The sequence below is a fragment of the Ciconia boyciana genome, chromosome 6 (assembly GCF_034638445.1).
Source record: "Ciconia boyciana chromosome 6, ASM3463844v1, whole genome shotgun sequence".
NCBI lineage: Eukaryota > Metazoa > Chordata > Aves > Ciconiiformes > Ciconiidae > Ciconia > Ciconia boyciana.
The window spans coordinates 8,562,407-8,568,437 of record NC_132939.1 but is presented as its reverse complement, the minus strand read 5'-3'; positions in this window follow the sequence as shown (position 1 = coordinate 8,568,437).

The window sequence follows — 6,031 nt, the reverse complement described above, 5'->3', positions numbered from 1 at the left end:
AAGAAAAAAGGGTTACATGTAGTGTACACCGTTTGCACCTGAATGCTTCCTCTGATCTTGTAAGGATCTGAAGTTAGTGGAAGTGTACCATCTCGCCTCAGATTAGGACCCGTGCCTATATTCCTTGTCTTCTCGTTGTTCCCCACCAAAAGAGCAGTGTTTTTATTTGCATAGTATATTCTGGATTGCTCGAAGTTTACTCTGGTCCTACAGTGAGTAAGTTGCATTTTGGAGGGCTGTTTTAGCTGCCTCCAACCATAAGTAGAGTATGTTTATGTTATACCTGGAGTATGTCAGGTGTATAAATATTTTGGTTATCTTCAACATTGCTGTCTCTCTTTTATGGTATGTTTTCTATGACTCACTCCCTCATAAGATCTGTAAATCTGCCAAACTTCACTGACATAATATAAAAAATATTTGTTAATTTCAGAGGACTTTGAAACCCAGGCCCTGTATAGTGAATAATGTGGTGGATCTAACATTCAGTACTGAAGCCTTTTCTCCTCATATCAATCCATGTTCTTGACTCAGTCATTGAAATGTTCTGACATTCTCTTGGTAAACTGAAGCCTCTATGATGTGGTAAGATTATACCAGAAAAAGTATATATTAGATTTAGATACTGATGAGTCTTCCATATCCTCCAAGAGCCTTGAAAGAATCCCCTTACATAGTCACTGTCTTTCTACTTGGCTCCTGTAAAAGCACCTGCAAATATTTACAACATTTGCTATAACTAGGCCTAGGCCACCACAGAAGGATCAAGGGGAAAGATCTCTTCATAGATTATACCTATTAACTTGTTCAGCATGAGAGATCATTTGCTAAGATGGACGTGTTCCCCATGGCATAGCTCTGAGGGTCACTGTGCCTTTTATGCCCGGACTTCACAGAAAAGAAATGACTGCATAGGATAGGGTGACTGTTTTACTAGACCATTGGGCACATTGATTTTTATTTTCATGGATATGTAGATCAAATTGAAATAACCTAAAGGGGCTGATGTGATACCCTGGGGCTGTTAGAGATGTCAAGATTCATAGTAAGTTTGTATATTTCTACTTGGTACTCCCTGTAGAAAAATAGCATGGGGTATCATTGAGATCTGTCACTTGCTGACACTTAGGGGAAAAATAACCCCTACCTCTGCTAGACGTTCCCAAGACATGTCCCAGACAAATAAGATTGTGTACTGAACCTAGTTTTGATTTATTTACATTTAAAGCAAGTGTTATGCAAGTCAGACATGCATGATCCTGGCTGGCTGATATGTCCTTAAGCAACTGTCCGTATATTGGCATGCGAAGAATTCTTTCTTGCCTGATGTAGGACACTACTTCAGAAATGTGTTTTTGTAAACACCCTGAAACTACAGAGCAGAAGCAGCTTCTATTTCAGGACTTGATAAAATTGCATCTATTTAAGGAACTTCTGTTCAACTGTCACATTAAAAATGAACTATTTAGACCACTATAAAAATCTCAAAATTAATAGAGAATGAAGAAATTTGGAAAACTGAAATTAAGAAAACCAAAAGAACATAAACTAAAACTTATTTGAAGTTTGGACTTTTGAATTTGCCAGGAATATTATGCTTTCAATTAATTTAAAGATTTTTAAATTATTTTTTTTCCCTAAGGCTCGAGGAAAAACTATGTTATATGGATTATTTAAATCTCAGAGAAAGTAGGAAATATAAACTGTATTTTAAGCATCAGGATCATAAATTTTTCTGTATGTGTGCAGTGCCTTGTTTTTTGAAGCTGTTTTTCAGTTTCAAAAAACTGTATCAAACTTAGGTAAAGATAAATTTTCTTTATATCATACAACTTTAGCAGTTCTACTTGTGGAATATAAATTTAAGTTTTGTGACTATCTGATTTTTGTTCAGCTAATATAGATAAGATAATTTAAAGTTTATCTAATGTTGTAGAGCTTGCAGATTGACAGGGAGATTGCAGTTCTTGTTTTAGTTACAGCAATACAAACTTTTCCTTTCCTTCTTAGCACGTGTTGTTCCCAACTTTCATATCTGGTATAAAAATGTTGCTCAGTGTCTTTCTTGATATGTGAAGAAATGTTGGTTGTAATGAAAAAGTGTCCGCAAGAAACTAGTCAGGGGACAGTTGATTAATTTTATATAGTTTGAATCATGAGCTGATCTTCAACTTTTTTTTTAACCTATAAATAACGAAAACTTTGGACTGGCTTCAAGAACCTTACTACAAAAGCTTTACATTCTAATATATTAGACTTTCAAAGCTCCATAATTTTTTGTAAACCCTCAGAAACTGAGGCAATTCTGAGGTTGAAAATCAGGTTTAGGTTATTATTCTAGGGAAATATGATACTTTCTGATGTATTTATTGAGTGTTTTATTAATACAGCTAGTGAAATAAAATTTATATATCCCCAGATATATATCTTCGCATTCACAAGTAAAATAATATATATCTATGTATGTCTTGAGAAAATGAATGGGGCTACATCTGGCTGGCAACCGGTCACCAGCAGTGTTCCTCAGGGCTCAATTCTAGGGCCAGTTCTGTGCAATATATTTATCAACGATCTGGATGCAGGAGTTGAATGCACCATTAGCAAGTTTGCTGGTGATACCAAACTGGGAGGTGCTGTTGACTCTCTTGAGGGACAATTTGCCTTGCAGAGGCAGATAGATTGGAGCATTGGGCAATGATTAATGGGATGAAATTTAACAAGTCAAAATGCCAGATTCTGCACCTAGGACAGAGTAACACGGGGCACAAGTGTAAATTGGGAGAGGAGTGGCTGGAGAGCAGCCCTGCATGAAGGGACCTTCAGGTGCTGGTCGACAGCAGGCTCCATATAAGTCAGCAGGGTGCCCTGGCAGCCAAGAGGGCAAACCACATCCTGGGGTGCATCAAACACAGCATAACCAGCCAGTCAAAAGAGGTGATTATCCCACAATATTCAGTGTTGGTGCGGACTCACCTTGAGTACTGTGTGCAGTTCTGGACCCCACAATTTAAGAAGGATGTGGACGTCCTTGGATGCGTCCAGAAGAGGGCAACAAAGCTGGTGAAAGGGCTGGAAGGAATGTCCTTGAGGAGCTGCTAAGGACTTTGAACTTGTCTCATTTGGAGAAAAGGAGGCTGAGGGGAGACCTCATTGCTCTCCACAGCTTCCTGAGGAGGGGAAGTGGAGAGAGAGGTGCTGACCTCTTCTCCTTGGTATCCAGTGATAGGACACATGGGAATGGTTCAAAGCTGCACCAAAGGAGGTTTAGACCAGACATTAGGAAGCATTTCTTTACCAAGAGTGTGGTCAAAGACTGGAACAGGCTTCCTAGAGAGGTGGTTGATGCCCCAAGCCTGTCAGTGTTAAGAGGCATTTGGACAATGCTCTTAATAACATGTTTTAACTTGGTCAGCCCTGAACTGGTCAGGCAGTTGGACTAGATGATTCTTCTAGGTCCCTTCCAACTGAAATATTCTATTCTAGGTAGAAAGAAAAAGTATTTTCAGAAATCTGTTCTCTCTTTCTTAATGTGATTTGGGTTCAAATGCTGTTAAACATTAATGGGAAATGTAATAATTTGGAACCTGATTTAAAAATTCTAATGTCATATAGAGCTAGAAAACTGTTCTGGTTGAGGTAGCTTTTCTGATTTAGTTTGCCTTATTATAAAAATAAATTCATTCTTTTCACTTTGAAAAGTCTTAACGCATGACTCATTTCCTGTTCCTTTTATCCAATAGAATAAGCTGCAGAGGACTTGTTATTTCTTTTCCACATCTTTATTTACTGCATTAGATGCTTATTCATGGTGTTAGTTTCAGAAATCAAGTGTTTTTTTCCTTGAGAAATCATGCTATTTGAAGTGTAAATGCCATTTTCTCTGCTAATTTATTTTTGTGTTTTGGTAAAATGAGATATAACGCTTTGAATTACTCATTTTGTAACAGGGACAAAAGCAGCATGTATCAACAGTGGGTTTAGGAAATAATGGCTCCATCTACTGTAAAGTACGGCATTATATCTGCATTTGCTGAATGTTGGATTTTTGGGGTTTTTTTGTTTGGTTTTTTTTCAGTGTGTTCCTTTTTCTATATGAACCTTTCAATGAATGATGCTTGCTGTTTTGATGCTGTGATATTACTACATTATTTCCCGTTCATGTTATTTTTATAAATATTTTCTATTTAGTGAATAAATAGAAACATACTGTATTTTATTAAAACATTTTTAAAATGAACGGAACCAGTTGATTATTTTACTTGTGAATTTTTATTTTTATTTCATTTTTAATGCTTTGTTTCTTGAATTGTAGTGCACATTTATTTCAATTATGTAGTAAAAATAGATCTTATTCTTTATTCAGTATAGTAACCTGTGATAACTAGAAGTCAGTGTTCAGAAGTGAGGCAACTCTAAAAAGTCTAAAGAACAACTGGCATTTAAATAAGCTGTATGCTTCACTGCTTTTATATAACTCTGTTAACAGAGGCTTAAAACACATTCTGGGATAGAAATTAAGACCCTGAAGCTCAAGCTTGGTATGTTACTAACACAGTCTATTAATATTTAACAAGCACAAAATACAGAGAATTCGTTTATAGAACAAACATGGCAAAAAAATCAGTAAATAGTAAAATGTTCTTTGGTTAAAGAAGTTAGAGGCACCCTATTTTTATTGCAAATCATGCAACACCTTTTTGCAAAATTAATGGGCTGTAGGGAGAATTTTAAAATACAGTCCTTAATGTTATAAATGAATCTCGATGAGTCTTACTAAAATCCTCTGTCAAAGCAGGTGTCTTAAAAACTAGCACTGAATAACAACAAACATTTTTTTTTTTCTTCTCTTCAGGTCTAAGCAGAAATGCCAGATTTAGAAACAACTTTCCCCTCAGTGAAGTAGAAAGAGTAATTGCAACAGAAGTTTTTTCAAAATAATATTGAATTCCTGTTTGGTTGTGGTTACTCTTGCATAGCTAAACAAAATAGCCCTTTTAAAATAGATTGTTGATTAAAACAAATTATATTTTCCTGGAAAAATACATTGCTGAGAGGTTCCTTTCTAGTAACTTTGGTCAGATCAAGTGTTTGAATGACAACAAAGATCTGGGTGGTGCAAGTGCAATGCTCTTCAGTGCACAGTGTTGACAGAGGAGCTGTTCTTCATTTATGTTTGTTACGGCCAGGGATCTCAGTCAACAGCTTGTTTGAAGTCTGATGTTTTGTAGGTCAGCTGGTTCATACAAGTTATTATCAGGAATCCATGGACAGCAATGGAAGGGTGGTAGAGTACTCACAGAAATGTGATTTTTATCCCCAGCAGCCTTGTTCTCTTCAAATAAATAAGAGGTGGTTTTGCATTAGCATACCAGTGGGTTATATCCAGTGATTTGTGCCTCTAAAGATTCTTTAAATTGTGCTATTTTCTGAGCATTTGAACATTTTGAAGACATTCACAGAAGTGTTGGGAACATCTGCGGCATTATACACTGTTAACCTTGGGGAAATTGCAGAGGACCACTGTCCAGTAGGAAGTCAATACCAGACGCTCCTCTCTAGCACCAAGCTTCCTTTTTCATCCTTTCATGTGGACATTAGATTAGATTCTATTACTCACACAACTCCAACAGTCTGATGAAATGGAGACTGTTCCCATTGCTTTGTCTGTTATCTGGAATTATGCTAGAATGATTCCGATCATTAAATAAAAATACAGTTGTCAGCTGTACTATTCTTTATTTCATTATGCATACTGATTATTATTTACTGGAATATAAAAATTGTTGTAGTTTGTATATTCTGAGGAGAGAGGTTTCTAAAGTTTCTGAGAGTCAACAACTATAATGCTCTTCAGTTCTATCCTGTATCTCTTCTTATCACGAAAAAATGCTAGTGGTTAGTAGTAGATCTCTTTGAAAAATAGGAAATATATAAAGAAATATACCATCACATTCACCCTATCTGTAGTTTCATGTTATTTTAAGTTGCAGCATATGTAGGCAAACAAAACCTGACATAAAGGAAAGCAGCA